This window comes from Bos grunniens, chromosome 15 (assembly GCF_055505025.1).
Source record: "Bos grunniens cultivar Pamir isolate PY7600 chromosome 15, Bosgru_T2T1.0, whole genome shotgun sequence".
NCBI classification, from domain to species: Eukaryota; Metazoa; Chordata; class Mammalia; order Artiodactyla; family Bovidae; genus Bos; species Bos grunniens.
In genome coordinates this window covers 66,590,236-66,612,021 of record NC_141179.1, presented here as the reverse complement: position 1 = coordinate 66,612,021, position 21,786 = coordinate 66,590,236, and the positions used below count along the sequence as shown (strand labels likewise).

At 43.8% G+C, this 21,786-nt stretch overlaps 1 long non-coding RNA gene across 3 annotated transcripts; it reads left to right on the top strand.

Moving 5' to 3' along the window:
• Positions 1-2,715: 2,715 nt before the first annotated feature.
• On the top strand, positions 2,716-21,399 carry LOC147358424 (uncharacterized). Of its 3 annotated transcripts, none has more exons than XR_015141651.1 (3): positions 2,716-2,827; positions 5,541-13,595; positions 18,039-21,399. It is a non-coding gene; the product is annotated as an uncharacterized LOC147358424 (long non-coding RNA). The 3 variants fall into 3 exon arrangements; XR_015141650.1 differs by having other exon boundaries at positions 13,950-21,399; XR_015141649.1 differs by having other exon boundaries at positions 5,541-21,399.
• The last annotated feature ends 387 nt before the right edge of the window (positions 21,400-21,786 follow it).

Below are 21,786 nucleotides of genomic sequence, written 5' to 3'. Positions count from 1 at the left end.
TATGGGTGGGGAACCTCCTCCGGGTATCTATTGTGCTCTCGGGCCCACTGTTTATTCCAGCCATTGCCGCAGCGACCAGCTTGACATAAGGTATCACCTACCTGACCACATATCATCTGGGTGCATTGCACGTCTCTCACTTTCTACTACTGAGGAGGAAAAACTATTCCACTGTACCCTTATGAAGGTGTCTGGGGGCCTGCAAATTAAAGCAACAAAGGCAGATTAATAAGAGGACAAGTTTACTGGCCTGTGGAAGCTAACCAAAGAAGTAGTCGCTTGTTAAATGTTTAAAATTCAAGGCTTATAGACCTAACTGGGTAGGGGAGAGGGCGGGAGGAGAAAAGGGAAGAACAAATAGACTGCTTTAGGAAAGACACATGTGTTTTTAAGAGAAATGAATGGGACATAGGAAAGTTTGTGACAATGTTTGTTTATGCAGGTGTGGGTGGTCTTTTCATCTTTTTTTATGGCCATGAAACTCCCCAGAGAGGGAATTTATGACAGCCTCAGTACTTGGGAATTGTGGACTGAAGTCACATGAGGGAAACTTTGAGAAGGCTTCTTCCTGCATTTGTTGATTCTCAGTTGCCTTTAACTCAAAATAATCCTTACACCAGAGTGGCCTATTTTAGGGTGGCAGATTCTAATCTCCTCCACTGTCTCAGGACCCTCTGACAGTGGCATGGGAAGTCAGAAACCATCTGGCACTCACGAGTGCATGATCTGGGTGTGAATGGAGCCCGTCGAGGACTGGCTCCTCTTTTGTCCCTTGGGCATTCCGCGCAGCCCTCAGAAGTTCCCTCTACCACTGGGCCTGGTTGCTCACAGTGCTGGCTAACTCTAGAAAACCCCCTTGGAATGGCTTTATTTCTTTTCCTGTTGTACTAATGTTACTTCCCAATCTTTTTCTTAGGTCGTTTCTCAAAAACCCTTGCATAAAAGCCCCTGGCCAGGCTCTGCTTTCTGGGGGAACCCAATTTAAGATAGAAAGTGCAGATCAAAAAGGGTAGTGATGTTGCCAAGATGTCACAGATAATATGTGGTAGAAAAGGAATTCAAACCTAGGCTTCACTAAAAAGCAAGTCCGGCCAGTCAGAATGGCTGCGATCCAAAAGTCTACAAATAATAAATGCTGGAGAGGGTGTGGAGAAAAGGGAAGCCTCTTACACTGTTGGTGGGAATGCAAACTAGTACAGCCACTATGGAGAACAGTGTGGAGATTCCTTAAAAAACTGGAAATAGAACTGCCTTATGATCCAGCAATCCCACTGCTGGGCATACACACTGAGGAAACCAGAAGGGAAGGAGACACGTGTACCCCAATGTTCATCGCAGCACTGTTTATAATAGCCAGGACATGGAAGCAACCTAGATGTCCATCAGCAGATGAATGGATAAGAAAGCTGGGGTACATATACACAATGGAGTATTACTCAGCCATTAAAAAGAATACATTTGAATCAGTTCTAATGAGGTGGATGAAACTGGAGCCTATTATACAGAGTGAAGTAAGCCAGAAGGAAAAACATAAATACAGTATACTAACGCATACATATGGAATTTAGGAAGATGGTAACAATAACCCAGTGTACGAGACAGCAAAAGAGACACTGATGTATAGAACAGTTTTATGGACTCTGTGGGAGAGGGAGAGGGTGGGAAGATTTGGGAGAATGACATTGAAACATGTAAAATATCATGTAAGAAACGAGTTGCCAGTCCAGGTTCGATACACGATACTGGATGCTTGGGGCTAGTGCACTGGGAAGACCCAGAGGGATGGTATGGGGAGGGAGGAGGGAGGAGGGTTCAGGATGGGGAACACATGTATACCTGTGGCGGATTCATTTTGATATTTGGCAAAACTAATACAATTATGTAAAGTTTAAAAATAAAATTTAAAAAAATAAATAAATAAAAAATAAAAAGCAAGTCCTTTTTTCCTCCATCTCTGAATGTTTTCAGGTGTTAAACTATACTTGCATTCACTGCTTGAATCTCCTGGGCTAACAGCTAAAATAAAGTAGGAATGAAAGAGAATGACATTTTGTAAGGTTTGAAGCTATGAAATTTACATCTGGTTTCTTTGCAATTTCAAGAGAGTCTTTGCCACCAACAGTTACATTTGGAAAATTTTTCAAAATACTGGTTTTGGAATGGTTTTCTTAAAATTATTTGATTTGAACTCTATTTCATGTGGTTTTCATAACATGTAAGTGGTTTTCTAAGACAGTGTAAGCCTGTTTGGTTTCAAACCATTTTTTGAAACCAGATCACTAAGGCAAAATATTTTTGTAACATTTTAATACTATTTAAAAATTAAAGAATTTTTAATCCAAACAATTTAAAACTCTTTAGAAATCTATTTATCTGAGTACCAAGATTTCTGGATAAGTTTCACACTGTTTAACGTCAAAACATTTAGTCAAAATAGTCTGGATCCGAGACAGACTTTGAAGCTGTGTACTTTCAAAATGGCTCATCTAGATAACATGCAACAATATATGGACCGTTTTATTGTCTCAAAACATTGGTTTCCCATCGTATAAATAGCCCCAGAAGTAACTTCACAGTATTGCAAAATCAGCTGCATATTTTTTTAATTAAAACATCTGTGCCATGCAGAAATGGATTGAAATGTTTTCTTTATCAATAGTATGGAAACGTTTTTTGCAAAACTTTCAGCCCTGCCCCCTCTTTCCTTCCCAGAGGGTTCTGACCGTGGATTGCACACCACTGAATGGAACCAGCACTTTGTGGATTCACCTGGTGCTTGCTGTTTTACTAATATTGTCCCTTGTAATTCTCACAACAGTGCTCTGAGGTATGTATGCATTATTATGACACTCAGGATCAAGAAACGTCTTAAATAACTTGCCTAAAGTCTTAAAGTTACTGAAGGCAGAACAAGTTTCAGGCCTCATCAGTTTGGCTCCGTGTCTCGAGTTCTTAACCATGGTGCTTTCTGCCTCATGCCCAGTGTTCATAACTTTAACTTACTGAACCAGTTTACCTTCCCTGTATATTTCCCCTCTTTCTAGTCTCTGTTCTGGTAGATTACAACCAAAGAATTTCCATGTCCCTACAATCAGTTGCCAGATATATTATGAGTAATTTATCATCCGTAACAAATGCTGATATTAGTGACTCAGTTTACAGTGAGACACTACAATGGATTGGGGGTAATCTATAAAGTAATACTGCTCCAATGCATCTCTATTCATATATGATTCTTGAGTAGGGACAAAGGGGAAAAGCTAGTGTTAGAGAAAGAAATGCCATAATCCAGATGAAAATAGCATCTTCTGGGATGAAAGTGACCATTGGACAAGAATTGAGCACTCCCTTTACCTGTGGTCGGAGAAGGCAATGGCAAACCACTCCAGTACTCTTGCCTGGAAAATCCCATGGACAAAGGAGCCAGGTAGGCTGCAGTCCATGGGGTCCCTAGGAGTTGGACATGACTGAGCAACTTCACTTCCACTTTTCACTTTCATGCATTGGAGAAGGAAATGGCAACCCACTCCAGTGTTCTTGCATGGAGAATCCCAAGGATGGGGGAGCCTGGTGGTCTGCCGTCTCTGGGGTCTCACAGAGTCGGACACGACTGAAGCGACTTAGCAGCAGCAGCAGTTTACCTGTGGTGGCCTACCCAGGTGGCCTAGTGGTAAAGAATCTGCCCGCCAATGCAGGAGATACAAGCGACACAGGTTGATCCCTGGGCCCTGGGTTGGGAAGATTCCCTGGAGGAGGGCATAGCAACCCACTCCAGTATTCTTGCCTGGAGAATCCCATGAACAGGGGAGCCTGGTTGGCTATAGTCCATGGGCTCACAAAGAGTCGTTCGCTACTGAGCACACACACACATGCACACACAAACACACCCCTCTACGTTTAGACTGGAGCCAACAGGAAGTAATTTAGAGGCTACCTGAGGGACAAAATGTGGAAGAGTGAGAGTTAGGAGCTGGGGAAAAGGAAGGGACACCTCTGCATAATAGCAGAAAGAGTACCTTCTTTCTGAGATTCCCTTGTACATAGAGGATTATGGGGAAAAATAAAATATTCCTCCTGCTCCTGGTAAGATGACTGCACTGACTCTGAAATTGCTGTTTGTTTTTGGCAATGTGAGTAGCTGTGTTTGATGTCTACAGTTAAGAGCTAGATGGTAAGGAGAATCATGAGGTATATTTCTCACTTACGTTTGTAGACAACTGTCAGAAGATGGCAGAGACATTCTGTAATAATCTGTGGGCTGTAGGGTGGCAAAGGGCAGGGGTGGGTTTCACTGGAGCTCCCCCAAGCTCCCACCCACCCTAAATGAGCTCACCTTGGGGATATTGACTGCTGGCCAATGGATGCTCCAGAACAAGGATCCTGGAACAAGACCAGTTTCTTTGGATGAGGGTAGGGTCATGCCAAAGGTTGTTGGAGAAATTTATGGGAGAGACTAGCAGGAAGTGCTTCGATAAACCTGAACACCAGAAAGCAAGCCTGGGAATAGTGGTGTGCTCATGGGCCACACCCTGAAAGCCTTAGAGACAGGCCATTTCAGGGAATGATTTGTTTTCTCTTGAATCCATTACATTTGGCCCTTGTAGATCAGAAAAAAAATGCCCTGGCTCCCAAATCTGGCCTTAATTAAAATAATTTGTCATGGATAGATACGTCTTAACTGCTGGTTAGGGCTTATCAACCAGAATAAGCCATTTTGCCTCTGGTTTAAACCTGTTCAAGTAAGTGAAGAATGAAGATAACTATACAAATAATTTAGTCTTCAAATATACTTTTCCCTGAAAAATTCACCTAATTAGAGCGAAGGTTTTTTTTACTTGAATTTTCCTCACATTGCTTTTGCGTTATGTTAATAAAACTCCTGTCTGTAGGAGGAAGTACTGCTGGGGGGCGGGGAGAAGTGGGAATGGGTGATCAAGATTCCTGTGTAGCAGGAAAAATTACAGTTTAACAAATATAATGACTGGCTGCATGTCTGTATTCCAGGGCACGAGCTGATTGCCTTTGTTTTTATTTTCACTATATTGATAATTAATTTCACCGTAGAAGCAGGCAATTCTTTTGTGGAGGAAATCAGCTTGATAAGCATTGGTGGATCTTTTGAATTGAGAGGGGTAACACCCCCCACAACTGCCTGTGTCTGAATCTGGATGGGCAGTTGAAAATTGTTCTGGAGATAAAGTCATCAGAGTTAGGGTTTGGGACGCTGATAACTGGAGCAGAGAGGAGAAGATCTCCTGGGAGAGGAGGACCCAAGGGTGGAGGAGACAGGCATCCATCCTAGAGGAATTCCCTGCCACAGAGAATGGCCACTTTTAGGGGAGAAATGCCCAGTGTTAACTTTTGACAATGTGTGATTGTATGTATAATATTTTCATCTATGAAAGAGAACAAAGTCAAACAATATGAAAGGATCTAGGACAAATCTTAAAATGTTGATTTGGGGCCAATACTTCTTAGCAGCATGGTCTTGGGCAGGTGAGTTGCTTAACCTTTCTGTGCTTCCATTTTCCTAACTACAGATGTAGACCAGTGATGGTGCTCACTTGACAGAGTTGATGAGAAAAGAAACTGAGGTCACATCTGCGAATGGTTAAGAACTTTATTTGACCTTTAATAAGCACTTTTTTTCCTCCAGTAGTCATGTATGGATGTGAGAGTTGGATTATAAAGAAAGCTGAGCACCAAAGAATTGATGCTTTTGAACTGTGGTGTTGGAGAAGACTCTTGAGAGTCCCTTGGACTGCAAGGAGATCCAACCAGTCCATTCTGAAGGAGATCATTCCTGAATATTCACTGGAAGGACTGATGCTGAACCTGAAACTCCAATACTTTGGCCACCTGATGTGAAGAACTGACTCATTGGAAAAGACCCTGATGCTGGGAAAGATTGAGGGCAGGAGGAGAAGGGGACGACAGAGGATGAGATGGTTGGATGGCATCACTGACTCAATGGACATGAGTCTGAGCAAGCTCTGGGAGTTGGTGATCGACAGGGAGGCCTGGCGTGCTGCAGTCTGTGGGGTCAGAAAGAGTCGGACGTGACTGAGCGACTGAACTGAACTGAACTGAAACACTTTATAGGCATCCTATTGGTCTTTCCTGATGGTCCAGTGGTTAAGAAGCCACCTTACAGTGCAGGGGACACAGAGGACGCAGGTTCAATCTCTGGTTAGGGAACTAAGATCCCACATGCTGTGGTGCTGCCACAACTGGAAATATATACATATACACATTCTGTGTGTGTGTGCATGCACATGCAGTCGTGTCCAACTGTGTGTGTGTGCATGCACATGCAGTCGTGTCCAACTGTGTGTGTGTGCATGCACATGCAGTCGTGTCCAACTCTTTGTGACCCCGTGGACAGTAGCCCACCAGACTCCTCTGTCCATGGGATTTTCTAGGCAAGAACACTGGAGTGAGTTGCCACTTCCTACTGCAGGGCATCTTCCCCACCCAGGGATCGAACCCACGTCTCTTGCATCTCCTGCATTTGCAAGCAGATTCTTTACCACTAGCACCACCTGTGAAGACCACACTTATAGTTATTAAGTACATCAAAGGCACTTCTCTTAACGCCACGTTTTCTACCAGCTACTGCTCCATTTCTTTGATTCCTTTGCAGCAACATTTTTTAAGCATTATTTATCTTCTGTCTCTAATTCTTTTCCTCACACTGTCTCTTGAACCAATGTTTCTCAAGTTTTCTTTTTCCATTTTTGTCCCCCTAAGGAAACTTTCTTGCTTTTTTTTTTTTTTAATTGCTTTCTCCTACCCATGACATCTGAAAAATCCCATGGACAGAGGAGCCTGCAGGGTTACAGCCCAAAGAGTTAGACACAACTTACTTACTAAGCACCCATGACATTTAATACTGCAGATGTTCTATAGAGTTGTTTATGTCCTATATGTTTATCTATACTTTATACATAGAATTTTTTTAAACAAAAATATTTTTTCATACACCAAGAATTCGTTTCCCCTCCCTTGAGAGAGCTGTCATCGCCACTGAAAACACATGTCTTGAATCTGCCCCAGCCTTTCTTCTCCCCCACTACGCAATAGTTCCTGTACAAGGTCAGGTTCCTGAGCTCCATGTTGCTGAAGTGTGTCAGTCACTCAGTGGTGTCCAGCTCTTTGCGACCCCATAGACTGTATCCCGCCAGGCTCCTCTGTCCATGGGATTCTCCAGGCAAGAATACTGGAGAGGGTTGCCATGCCCTTCTCCAGGGGATCTTCCTGACCCAGGGATCGAACCCAGGTCTTGTTGCTGGCCAAAATCTTGACCTTCTCTGCCCACCACAGCTGAAAGAAAAATACAGAGACACAGTTTGGAGAAAATAGAAATGTGGCTTTTATTCTCAGCCGGCAGAGAGGGGAACCCAGTAGGCTCCTGCCTCAAGAACTGTGCCCCCCTCCATGAGGAGTCTAGAGGCTTCTATAGGGCAAGGGCTTAAAGGTGATAGGATCTTGATTGCCTCCTCTTGCATTGTTTCAAAGACAATCATAAACGGGCATCAGTAACCCAGTAATCGAGTCTGGCAGTTTTGTGCTCTGTGGCCTTCTTTCCGATGTGTAACTACAAGGGGAAGGGTGTTTTAAGGATAAACACCAGATAGGGGATGTATTTAGCAAAGAGTCAAAGGAAAACAATGTGAATTGTAGCTCCTGCAGAGTTAGTGGGTAGAAAAACAAACTTGGTTAGAGACATGTAGAGTTAGGAGCAGTTAAAGTAAAACAACTAGGAATGTTCAGGCCCTGCTCACTGTTCTCTTTATCGTCTGTGTTCTCAGGAAAAGGAAAGAGAAAAACTCATTCCTCTTTTTTCCTTTTCACTGCAACAGTCTCCTGCATTGCAGACAGAATCTTTACTGTCTGAGCCACCAGGGAAGCCCCCATGTTGCTAATCTGTGGTCAATTCTCAGTCCTTGTCTTACTAGACGTCCTGCCAGCATTTGCCGTGATTGCTCACTCCCTCTTCCTTGATATACTTTCTTCTTCACTGGCTTCTGGCACACCCCACTCTCTTGGTTTTTCTCCTAGTCATGGTTGCTCCTTCTCAGTTCCTTGCCAGTTTCTCTCTTCTTGCCTCCCTCTTAATGCTGGAGGACCCCAGGGCTTAGTCCTTGGTCCTTTTCCTTAACTATACTCACTCCCCGTGCGATCTCATCGAACATCCTGGCTTTAAGTTCATGATTCCTTACTTTGTGTCTCCACCAAACGTCTCTCCAGGACTCTAGGCTCATAGAATAACATCTTACTTGATCCCTCTACTCCGGTGTTTGATGGACCTCCCCCTACTAATATATCCAAGATTTAACTTTTGAAATTCTTTCTTCAAACTGCTCTATACAAGATCTTCTCTATTTTTCTCACACTCCACCAATCCATTAGAAAATTCTGATACCAAAATAAACCCAGAATGCTCCTTGGTATTTACCCAAATGAACTGAAATAAACCCACATCCACACAAAAACCAGCATGCGGGTGCTTACAGCAGCTTTATTTGTAACTGCCAAAACCTGGAAGCAACCAAGATGTCCTTCAGGAGGTGAATGGATAAGTAAACTGTGGTACATCCAGACAATGGAACATTATTTAGCACTAAAAGTAAATGAGCTATTAAACCATAAAAAGTTATGGAGGAAGCATAAAAGGATATTACTTATGTGAGAGAAGCCCATCTGAAAAGGCTACAGACTGTGATTCCCACTGTCCTTTGTTCTGTTTTTGTGGGCTTTCCCCGTCTTTGTCTTTTAGCCACCGCCATTCTGGACCCCTTTTTCCTATTCTAACTACCTAACACTAAGTGAGATAAGCCAATCTAAATACAGTGATTCCCACTGTATGATATTCAGGGAAAGGGAAAATTATGGAGACAGTGAAAAGATCACTGCTTGCCAGGGGTTCGGGAGAGAGAAGGATGGATTGGCAGAGCACAGAGGATTTTTAGGGCAGTGTCAAGGATGACACTGCAATGGTAGGTGTATGTCATTACATATTTGTCAAAACCCATGAAGCGTACAATACCAAGAGTAAACTCTAATGTAAACTATGGACTTTGGGTGGTAATGACTGATGTTGAAGCTGAAACTCCAATACTTTGGCCACCTGATGTGAAGAACTGACTCATTGGAAAAGACCCTGATGCTGGGAAAGATTGAAGGCAGGAGGAGAAGGGGATGACAGAGGATGAGATGGTTGGATGGCATCACCGACTCAATGGATATGAGTTTGAGTAAACTCTGGGAGTTGGTGATGGACAGGGAGGCCTGGCGTGCTGCAGTCCATGGGGTCGCAAAGTCAGACATGACTGAGCAACTGAACTGAACTGAGGCATCAGTGCAAGTTCATGGTTATAACAAACTGTACCCATGGGGTGCAGGACATTGACAGAGAGAGAGAGGCTATCTATGTTGGGAAGGGAGCAGGGAATAAATGGGAATTCTCTGTGTTTTCTGCTTAATTTTGCTGTGAACCTAAAACTGCTCTAGAAAAGTATATTAAAAAATTCAGAATCTGCTACCAGTTTGGTGAGAGCCACCATTTTAGTCTGTCTCCTGAATGACAATAATCACCTTCCAACTGGGCTCCCTGAAGGCCTTGTCTCACTAGAGTCTATGCTTTGCCTAGTGGCCTGAGGGTTCTTGCTAGAACACAGGTCAGATCATGTTACTCTTTTGCTCAACACCTTCCAATGGGTGCCATCTGACTCAGAGAAAAACCCAAACTCCTGATGGTGGCTTTCTAGGCCTCCCTTTCTAACCCCCTTCCTTCTCCTATCTTGTTCACTGTGCTCCAGTCATACTGGCTTCCACGCTGTTCCTCAGACACACCAGGCTCCTGCCTCGTGGCCTTTGTACCAGCTGTTCCCCTGAAGGCCTCTTCTTCCAGGATCCTCGGGACTCCCTCCCTCACTCTGCAAGCCTCTGCTCAAGTGTTGCCTTTTCAATGGGACTTTACTGTCTGCTTATGTACAGCTGTAGTGCTTCCACCCCCTGCATTCTGAGCTCTTTTACCAGCTCTTTTTTTTTTCATAGCTCATCATTATTTAGTATACTGTATTGTTTACTTTTTAATTTGCTGTGTGGGCGAAGAATGTCACCTGCCATTTCATTCAACAAAAGATGTTGTGGCCATCAAGCCATCAGCCACTGTAGCCCCTCTCCCCTCCCGAGTGTGCACCCTGAGGGGATTCAGGATGGAGAAAAAAAGGATACTGGCCCTAGATAGCTAAGGTGCATATCAAAGGAATAATTTCAGTAAGCCCAGACTCTTGCATTTTCCTCTACATGGAAAAGCAGTAAATTCATTCATTTGAGATGTCTGACTTTTTCTTTAATTAGCAGTAATCCTTTGATGTTTGACTTCCTGCTTTGTTTTGTTTGCAGAAACTTCAGTATATCTTGGCTTCTTCCTCAACTCTTTGGAACAGTCCCTCTGAGCCATCTGAGAAGCTGTAACCCTTGCTTAGGTTATCTCAGGTGGTGCTAGTGGTAAAGAACCCACCTGCCATTGTAGGAGACGTTAAGAGATGTGAGTTCTATCCCTGGGTCAGGAAGATCCCCTGGAGGAGGGCACAACAACCCACTCTAGTATTCTTGCCTGGAGAATCCCATGGACAGAGGAGCCTGGTGGGCTACAGTCCGTAGGGTCTCAGAGTTGGACACGACTGAGCAGCTTGGTGCTCACTCACTCATCCCTTCCTTAAGTCCTCAGTAAGTCTGCTGGTTAAAACATAATTCTCAACTTTTAGGCTGTGCATTTGTTTTTCAGTGGACAGTTTTTTATTTGGTCACCCACTGACAGCATAAGAGGTCCATGAAGACAGTTAATGTCTGTCTGTTCTGTTTGCTGCTGGATCCCAAGTCCCTAGAACCGTGTGCACTCATGTGCTCAGTTGTGTCTGACTCTTTGCAACCCCATGAACTGGCTCCTCTGTCCATGAGATTCTCCGGGCAAGAATACTGGAGGATCTTCCCAACCCAGGGATCAAACCCACATCTCCTGCACTGGCAGGTGGTTTCTTTACCACTGAGCCACCTGGGTATCTCCTCCCTAGAATGGTGCATGGCATATATTAGGTGCTCAGTCAGAAGCTGTTGAATAAACGAGAGTCTCCCTACTGCCTCTGACTCCAGGTCCTTCTGCAGTATATGCTTCCAGGGATGGTCTAGGCATATAGATGCAAATAATTATATTGGGTTGACCAAAAATTTGTCTGGGCTTTTGCATAACATCTTATGGAAAACCTAAATGAATATTTTGGCCAGCCCAATAAATTAAGGCAGTTCTTGTATTTTACTATGCTGTAATTCTGTTGCTTATATACTTCAGTAAAAGTCTGCTACATACAATTTTAACAGTACTTGGAAGGACTGAAGTAACGGGGTGTTCGGAGAATAGCAGGTAGGATGGAGAGAAGACGAGAGAAAAACGATGTCAGTCAGGGAATGAAGAGAAATAATTCCACAGAAATGCCAACTCAGTAAGAATGACCAGAAGAAACATCTGGTCCCAAAGAATCCTTGGAGTCATTAGAATAATAGTGTATATTGTTATTGCCTGTTCATATACTACACTAGTTGAGTGAAAACTGAAAGGGCCCCCGTCCCACTAAGGCTGGAAGCCTTGCTGATATCTAGACAGCAGTTGTCTTAATGAAAAGTTGAAGAATTGCTCTGATTCTTCATTTTATTTGGCTGATGTAAGTATAACCAGGGATACGCTCTCTAATAACTGTTCTCCAGGCTTTAATTTTCTTCTTTTTTCTATTGCTTTTATGAGATGATCTCAGTTCTGGTGTGCTTAGTTGCTCAGTCACGTCAGACTCTTTGCAACCCCATGGACTGTAGCGCTCCAGGCTCCTCTGTCCGTGGGATTTCCCAGGCAAGAATACTGGAGTGGGTTGCCATTTCCTATTCCAGGGGATCTTCCCAACCCAGGGATCAAACCCGCATCTCTTGTGTCTCCTGCATTGGCAGGCAAATTCTCAGTTCTGGTAGCTGGGACCAAAGGTGTAGGGGGAAGAAAATGGGTCATTGTGGGATTGAGTAAAATTCTGCAGGATCCAATCCTTCTGATCCAGAGACCACCTCCACTGTCCTCTCCTGATGCAGTGATTGAAAACTCTAGGACTCAGACTCCAAGGCAGAGCCGGCCTTCTCAGTTGATTTTACATCACTGCAAGTATGTTTCCTTCTGGCTGAAATGCCTCAGATTGCAGGTCTGGAACATGTATTAGTGGAGTAATGTCTGGGGAGAAAAAGACGATAACACGGAAACACTGACTGCTATGGCAACAGTTGGAATAATAAACAACATTTTTTTCCCCTAGGAAAATCATAGAGTTTGGCCTTGTGGCAACTCTAGGAAGGGAAATAAGTTATACCCAAGTTACATCTTGTGTTTGGCCAGATTTTTTCCCCCGGGTTGAAGATATTTGCAAAGTGCTTTATTGGGCAAATGGAGGATGTTATACGTCATTCAAAACTCATATGTCTTTCTAGAAAATTTTTTAAACAAAAGAAACTCAGAATGTATGAATTGAAAAGTCAAAATTTCCCCTCCCCCTTCTCATTCTTCCTCTTTTGGGGTAACCACTGCACTAGGGATTGTTGTAAATTGGGTGAAACTTGGTAGGGTACGGTCAGCAATTAGTATAATTCCCCCCTCCCATTTCTTGCTTTGAACAAACTCAAATGATTTCCCTTGTCAGCATCTCAGATGGTTTCATAGATTTCTGACGACTGGTAAGTATTCACCAGCCCAGGCCAGTATAAACTGAAACTTTATCATCTCTCATCGAATTCAAAGTTTCGTTCCCCACCACCCCCCTAGGATGCCTGGCCCCAGCTCGGTGCTGACCCGATGAGGCGGGAGGAGTGGCTGTGATGTGACCCGGTCTTTGAGCCTTCCTGCATCACCATGTCCGTTGTGGCCTCGTCTCCTCCAGTATGGGGAAGAGGGGATTGGCAAAAAAAAAGAGAGGGGTCTTACTTGACTGGCACTGTTGTAACCTGTGTGGTTGAGGCCCAAATGTCAGCTCTTCAGAGACCCCAGGCCCTTTACTCTATAGAGAAATCAATCTCTTTTATACCATTTGATGAGTTATAGCTCCCTAAACTTGCACCATAATAATTCATGCTTTCAAACTGTGGTGTGGAGAAGACTCTTGAAAGTCCCTTGGGCTGCAAGATCAAACCACTCAATCCTAAAGGAAATAAACCCTGAATATTCATTGGAAGGACTGATGCTGAAGCTGAAGCTCCAATACTTTGGCCACCTGATGCAAAGAGCTGACTCATCAGAAAGACCCTGATGCTGGGAAAGATTGAAAGCAGGAGAAGAAGGGGACGACAGAGGACAAGATGATCGGATGGCATCACTGACTCAATGGACATGAGTTTGAGCAAGCTCCAGGAGATGGTGAAGGAGAGGGAAGCCTGGCAGTGCTGCAGTCCATGGGGTTCCAAAAAGTCAGACATGGCTGAATGACTGAGCAACAACAACAGCAACTCACACCCTAGCTTGTGTGCCTTCCTTCCCCAGGCATTATGAAAGTGTATTTTTCAAGGTAGGATGATAGAACATGTTTTCTTTATTTTTAAATAGCTTGATTCATGCTTTAAAAGTATTTAGACATAGGATATGTGGGCCTCCCTTTGTACTCTTGGTCTGGGACCTGGAAATATTAGGGGTGGTCATGGATCAGCCCATAGGAAACTCATGCCTCCATGACATGCTCAACCTTGGGAGTACAGACGGGTTCTGCTGACGCCTTCCCTCCTTTCTCCAGCCTCACAGCCAGCCTCAGCCAGCCTCCCATCTTTCTGCCTCTTCAGGCTAGTGTCTCTCTCCCTGTCCATACCCCCAAACTCTGAGCGCTGCCTTTCAAATTGTCCCAGAACCCTTTCGCCCTCTGTTTTAGGTAGCAATACCTGGTGGTGAGCTTGTGTACAGCCAATGTACCTGAGGCTGAAGGATGAGAGGTAGCAGCCTCTTCTGGCAGACAGACGCACCCAGACTCCGAGTGGTTCTCCCGGGGAGCGTCTCCCTCAGGCTGAAGGGGAAAGGAGGAAAAACACGACTCTGCTCTCTACTCCCGTGGATTCCCTTCCGAAGACATTCTCTACTGAACCTCAGCCTTTTCTTATATGACCTGGAGGTGGGTGAACAGGATCCATAGGGAAGGGCACCTCCTGGGAAGACCTGTGTGGGTGTGTCTAGAGCTTCTCTTAGAACGGGTATGTCTTCATTACCCAAGCATAAACCTTGGGCTTTAGCAGAATACAGAGACAATGGGAAAAGCCCCACCTGGTAATCTTTTACACATGCACATCTACTCATTTGTTAATTATTTATTGAGCCCTAAACTTGCCTTTTTCACTTGGATGGTCATTTATACGTTCTTTTAACAGCTACATAGCATTTCGTGTGGTGCATGTGTCTGTACCATAATTTATTTAACCATTCTCATATTGACAGTTATTTAGGTAGGTTTTTTTATATAGCAAGAAAAACTGCAATGAATAATCCTTTAATATATATCCTGCACCCTTTTATAAATATTCTTAGAAGTGTGATTGCTAATCTACAGGGTCCACAGATTTTACATTTTGGTAGGAAGCACATTTTGTTTAATTGGTGGAGTCAAATTATCCTTCAAAAAGCTTCAGCAATTTATACTCTTACTAAAGTATCTTTCCCTAAACCCTTGCCTACACTGAATAGTGTCACTCTAATCTAATCAGTGACAAATTCTATCTCTTTGCTATTTTAATTTGGTTTTCCCAAATCACTAATGAAGATGAATGCCTTGTATATACTTACTAGCCATTTGTACTTCTGTGAATTATGTTTGTATCTTCTGATTACTTTTTAAAATAATTTTTTAAAAGTCTTTATTGAACTTGTTACGATATTGCTTCTGCTTTATATTTTTGGTTTTTCCGTCCTGAGGCATGTGGCATCTTAGCTGCCTTAATAGGGATTGAACCCATACCCCTTGAATTGGAAGGCAAAGTCTTAACCACTGAGCCACTAGGGAAGTCCCTAGATGACTTTTTTAATGTTTAGAATTCTCTGTTTCAGTCATAACTGCTTGACCTTAACACATGTTGCAAATATTTTTTCTCTGTTATTCTCAAGATGCTTTAATCATAAATAGACAGATTCTTGAGGCCAAAGGATTCCTTTTTGTTGACTTGAGTTAGTAACTCCAAAAAAACAGAGTAATGAATTATATATTAGTCAACAAATTTACTATAACAAATTATCCCCAAATTTCTGTAGCTTCATTCAATGAAAGTTTATTTTTCAGTTTTGCAACACCCCAGCATGGGTGTTCCGGATCAGCTCTTTTCCAAGTGACTCATGGATCCAGGATCCTTCTACTTTGGGTTCTGCTCTAAATTCTTGAAGTCTTCTCCATTTCAGCTGGCAGACGGGGAAGGAAAGAGCAGAGAATTTCACGGGATGTTTTGTAGGCCAGGCTTGGAAGTGCCTGGCCTATGCATCACTTCCTCCCTTATTCCTTTGGCCAGAGCATAATCATATTATGAAGAAGACTAGAAATGAGGTCTAGGTCTGAGCCTGCGGAAGCCTCTGCTGCAGTAAATGGAGCAGACCAACATCTCAGCAAATACACTTCTTCACAACTCATTGTGTTACTGAAAGAAGTCTAGTGACTCTTGAAAGGAGAGCATAGGGTGATCCTTACCAAACAGTTTTCAACACACAGAGTGCTGTCTGAATGTCAAGCATCATGAGTCCGGTGACATCTTACATCTCTTCCTTATGAAATACAATTTGAAGTCTTCTTCAAAGGGGATATGGAGTCTTATGAATTCTTTTATGAGGAAAAACAATTCTCTCTCTCTCAATCCTAAAACATTTCTGGAGATTTCCCTTCTCAGACTCAGAGGCATTGAGCTGGGGGATTGGAGCAAGGGCTGGGAACAGGCATGTCCAGTGGACGCAGGGGGGCAGTTGGCTGAGAGCTCACAAGGTAAGCTAGAGCTGGGGTGGAATTGAAATAAATACGTTTCCAGGTTGGGGGAATCAGTGTAAGGGTTGCTGAGTGGTGAGCTTTGGGAATGCAACTTTTCTAAGGGGTGACCTTAATAACAGATTAGGGCAGGGGGAGGAGAAGGCAAGAACAGTCTGGAGCATGGATTTCTGATCCAGGTTTGAAATAGGAAGGAGAGGCAAATGCTAAGACTGGTGATGGAAGCAGTATTCAGAATTGTTCCCCAACAGTGACAGCAGGAATTCCAGACAAAACATTTTATCATCTTCAGCAGCCTTGAGCCCAGGACAGCCCTTGCACACCTTGGCCGTTGTGATATTCTCTAAACCCAAGCCTTTATGTCATTAGGAAGCAGTGCTTCACCACCTGGACCACCTTCAGGGGTTATCCTGGGGTGCTATTTGGTGCTCTGGCTCTGAAGACACTTGGCTAGTTGGAGAAGTGCTATGTGGACATTCATAACTAGAATGAGAGTTAATGCCCTCTGGCTTCATGACCAATGATCCCATTCCATTAGATGTGCTGTTGAGGCCAGCAAGAGTCATAGCCTGTTTTTTTTTTTTTTAATAAGGGGTAATTAGTTCCAGGACCAATCAAAAGAAGACAGCAACTTTTCCCCAAACTCCTCAGGTTCCAATAATGTTCCTGACCTTGGGCAAGTTGCATTCTCTCCCTGGGACTGTTTTACCATCTGAAAAAATGGGGTAGAGTCTGTGGGGGTGATTTCTCTTCTAGCTCTGACTTTCTTAGAAGCTAAATACAGGAAGTAAATACCAGAGTTTGCAGGAAAAGAGGTTCTGTCCCAAAGTGATCAGCGTGGTCTTCCCATTGGTGAGTTCACATATAACCCCGTAGTCTGTGATGCCCTGGACTGCTCAAGGGCTTTAAAGTCTTCCTCATCACTCACACTGGAAGACAAAGCTGTCCCAGGGGGATGCTTTGTGCTCTGTTCAAGAGGCCTCACTGCCTGCTACCCCTCCACCTCCCAATCCTAGCACATCACTGATTTCTTTCTTGTGGCCTCTCCCTGTTTGAGTCATCCTTTCAAATAAACCCATGTTGATGGTGCCCTGGCTTTAAATTTTGGCTTCTTCTCACGGGGTCTCCCATTCTCTCTGAAACAATACACTGAAGGTCATGGATAAGTCCTCACTAGTCTTGCGAAGACTTGGAATCCCAGGTGTCCCCACGGAGAGAGAAATCAGACAGTTGTTGTATATCACAGCACTTGTCCTGATTTTTCTGTTTGACCAAACTTCAGAGGGTGGCAGATGATGGTCAAATAAAGTTTAGCTCTGAGAGGCCAAGAATCAGGTCTGTGAGAAGGTGATGTGAGTTAATGGCCTTTCCATTGGCTAGGGATTTAGTAGAAGTAGAACATGTACATTGTAGGTCCTGAGGCTACCTTGGAGAATTCATTTACCACATATTTTACTAAGATGAGAGGAGCTTGACAATCAGATATACATGGGTAGTAGCCAACAGGATCTTGGAACCAGACAGGAAGAGATCCTAGCTGATGTTTTGGTCCAGCCTTGATCTACTATTCTTTGAAGTTGGTTTTTAAATTTATTTATTTATTATTTTTTGGCTGTGCTGTGCACAGCATGTGGAATCTTAGTTCCTTGACCAGGGATTGAACCCATGCTCCCTGCAGTGGAAGTGCAGTATCTTAACCATGGGACCACAGGAAAGTCTCAAAAATAATCAGTATTTTCAGGTCTAGGATATTCCTATCATTACCAAAAAAAAAAAAAATCAAGATGCACTATTTGGGGCCTTATATGGGGCTGGGAGTAATCGTGATGATTGACAGAATACTGAGCCTATTTTTCCTTCTGCCACCCAGCCCCTTCTAAGTCAACAATCAGGAAAGGATACTTTTGTAGAGGAAAGTGTGGTATTGGTTAATTAACTTCTGCAGCATGGCTGGCATATGCTGATACTAGTCTCTGCTCTGACCAGACCTTAATTTCCTCCACTTTGTAGGGGCACATTTGGAAAAGAAAAATGAATCTACCAACCCAGAGAGACAACTGTGGGAGAGAAGCTCCCATGTGGCTAGAGAGAATTTTCTAGAACTTTCTTGTCTAGGAAACCTATCCTGGGCTATGGCTGGATGAAGCACAAGCTGGAATCAAGATTGCCAGGAGAAATATCAATAACCTCAGATATGCAGATGGGCTCCAAAATCACTGCAGATGGTGACTGCAGCCATGAAATGAAAAGATGCTTACTCTTTGGAAGAAAAGTTATCAACCTAGACAGCATATTAAAAGGCAGAGACATTACTTTGCCAACAAATGTCCATCTAGTCAAGTCTATGGTTTTTCCAGTGGTCATGTATGGATGTGAGAGTTGAACTATAAAGAAAGCTGAGCGCTGAAGAATTGATGCTTTTGAACTGTGGTGTTGGAGAAGACTCTTGAGAATCCCTTGGACTGCAAGGATATCCAGCCAGTCCATCCTAGAGGAAATCAGTCCTGAATATTCATTGGAAGGACTGATGTTGATGCTGAAACTTCAATACTTTGGCCACCTTGTGTGAAGAGCTGACTCACTTGAAAAGACCCTGATGCTGGGAAAGATTGAGGGCAGGAGGAGAAGGGGACAACAGAGGATGAGATGGTTGGATGGCATCACCAACTCAATGGACATGAGTCTGAGTAAGCTCCAGGAGTTGGTGACAGACAGGGAAGCCTGGCAGTGCTGCAGTCCATGGGGTCACAAAGAGTCAGACACGACTGAGCGACTGAACTGAACTGATCTGATGAGAGCAGGGTCCATGCCTTAGCATCATTTCTGGCGCACCCTGGGTGGCAGCATAGGGAATGAACAGGTGAATCCAGGGCTGCCTCCCCAGTGTCCATGATGAATGCTCCTGGGGCTGAGATGCCCTCTTTGTAAGTAAAGCCCCACAGCACTTGCCCCACAATTTGGCACATACTGTCCTATTTTGTTGTTTTCTAAATCTTACCCCATTTCTTACTATTTGCACTGAACATGGTGTTTAAAATCTAGCCTGAGTCCTAGATGTAGATTATGGTTTCTGACTGCTGTGTAATATTTCATTACATATTTATACCAAACTCTCTAGGGATGGATATTTAGGTTGCCTCTGGCGACTAATCAACTCCCAGCCACCCCCAGGCTCACAGTATGTCTTCGTACTTGTCTTCTTCCAAAACGCCATCTGACTTTAGTTGTTAAGTGTTTACTTGAATGGTTTCAATCACAGTCATTGCTTTCTTAACTAGTGTGTAAATTCCTTTCGAGCAGATAATCACAGTCTCTACTTGTTAGGTGCTTTTGGGTATAGATGAAATTATGTGTTATGAAGTGCTTAGCACATTATCTGGCAAGCAGAAAATTCTCAGTAGATGGTATAAGCCCTCCAGAGCCTAGAACACATTAGGACTTTAATAAATACCAATTACAATAATGAATGTTTAATCACCTCTGGTGATCTGGGGTCTCCTTCTTCATAAAGCTTGGTCCCAGAACACTTAAAACATGAGGTGTTCAGGAGGCAGTAATTACAAGAGTCACCATTAATCCTCCCAAATTATTCCCCTTTTACAGATGATAAAACTGAAACTCAGAGAGGTTTTGCATCTTGCTTATGATCATTCAGCATCGTTTGTGGCAGAACTGGGGCTGAAACCCTGGGCGAACTCCAAAGTTTTTACTTTTAACCACTCTTTCATCACCACCCTTGGGAAAGCACGCTTAGATTATTACTATTTCAGCAACAGTAGCTTTTATTTTCTCTGTGTGTGGATAACAAAGAATTTAAAATTCAGTTAATGCTTACTGAGACCTCACATGTGCCAGGCCCTGCCAGGAACATATTTAAAGGACATTTGTGTACATTACTGAAAGATGCTCCCTGGGTGGCTACAGCAGTGGGCACATGGCTTGGTGAGTAGAAGCCGGGCTGGATTCTGGCCTCTGCTTGTTCCCTACCCTGGCGCCTGTGTGCAGTACACAAACTGCCCGAGTGTGTGCCGTACCCCTGGGAATATGGCATGTATTTCCTCAAAGCCATGTCATTGAATCTTCTTCTCCACAACAGTCCTATGGGGCATACACATTTCTGCTGGACAGATGAAGAGACCAAGGTTCAGAGTTGCAACATTTCAAGGCAACATGATCTTAAGGTACAAAGATCCAGCATTCAAATGGGAGTCCTTTGGCATCAGATCCACAGTCTGGCAAGCATAAAGCAGTGTGATGGAGTCCCTTCCATGTAGGGAAGCAAAAGAGATTCAGGAATCACTGGGCAGAATCTGCCAAGTTTGACAACTACTGCTGAGCCGATCCTCCTGCTTTGATGTAGCTGCCTCCCCGGTGAGTGATGGATGTGGTCCCCCATCGGAACTCCAGAGGAGACGAAGTTCCAGACAGGCTGAAACCGGAGTCTGGGGAGACATCACCAGTGAGCATAGCACTGCGGAATGTGAATGCTTGAAGCTGTCCTGAGCTCTTGGAATAGGCTGCAGGTTTCAGGGCCCATACGGCTTCCACTGCACAAGGGATTAGGAAATATATTTACCTGTAGGTACAGAGTAGCACATGCTCAACCAAGGACCAAGAGATCTAGCCAGTGGCTCAGTGGAGAGGGACAGTCTTCTGGGTAGTGAGGTTACTATGAGGACCCCAGAGAAAGTCACACTGGGCTTGCCCTCTCGCACTTATGAGCCAACCTCTCAGAGCCTTGGTGTTCTCATCTCCTCCTTTATTCCTCTATGATTTTTTCTAGTCCTTTGGAAACTGAGCTTATGATCTCCCTGAAGATACACCTATGTCCCAAGGTCAAATCAGGACCTCTGATTTTTGAATGTTTTATGAAATTATTATCTCAGAATGAAGTCTACCCTCCCATGTTCATGGTAGCATTATTCACGACAGCCAGGATATGGAAACAACTTCAGGACCTGTTGACTGCTGAATGGAAAAAGAGAATGTAAGATATATAAAAATAAGAAAGTAAAGGGTACGAAAAGTGAAGTGAAAGTGAAAGTTGCTCAGTCGTGTCTGATTCTTTGTGACCCCATGGACTATGCAGTGCATGGAATTCTCCAGGCCAGAATACTGGAATGGGTAGCTGTTCGCTTCTCCAGGGGATCTTCTGAATCAAGGGATCAAACCCAGGTCTCTCACATTGCAGGTGGATTTTTTTTACTAGCTAAGCCACCAGGGAAGCCCAAGAATGCTGGAGAGGGTAGCCTATCCCTTCTCCAGGGGATCTTCCCAAATCCAGGAATTGAACCAGAGTCTCCTGCGTTGCAGGCAGATTCTTTACCAGCTGAGCTACCAGAAAAGCCAAATAAAGTGTATATAAATATGATATTCGTGTATATATATTCAGTTCAGTTCAGTTCAGTCGCTCAGTCGTGTCTGACTCTTTGTGGCCCCATAAATTGCAGCACGCCACGCCTCCCTGTCCATCACCAACTCCCGGAGTCCACCCAAACCCATGTCCATCGAGTCGGTGATGCCATCCAACCATCTCATCCTCTGTCATCCCTTTCTCCTCCTGCCCTCAATCTTTCCCAGCATCAGGGTCTTTTCAAATGAGTCAGCTCTTCGCATCAGGTAGCCAAAACTTCAACATCAGTCCTTCCAATGAATATATATATATAACATATATATCTGAATGTTTACTGTTCAGCCTTTAGAAGAAGAGGAATTTTGTCATTTGAAACAGCATAAATGACTCTGGAGGGCATTAAGC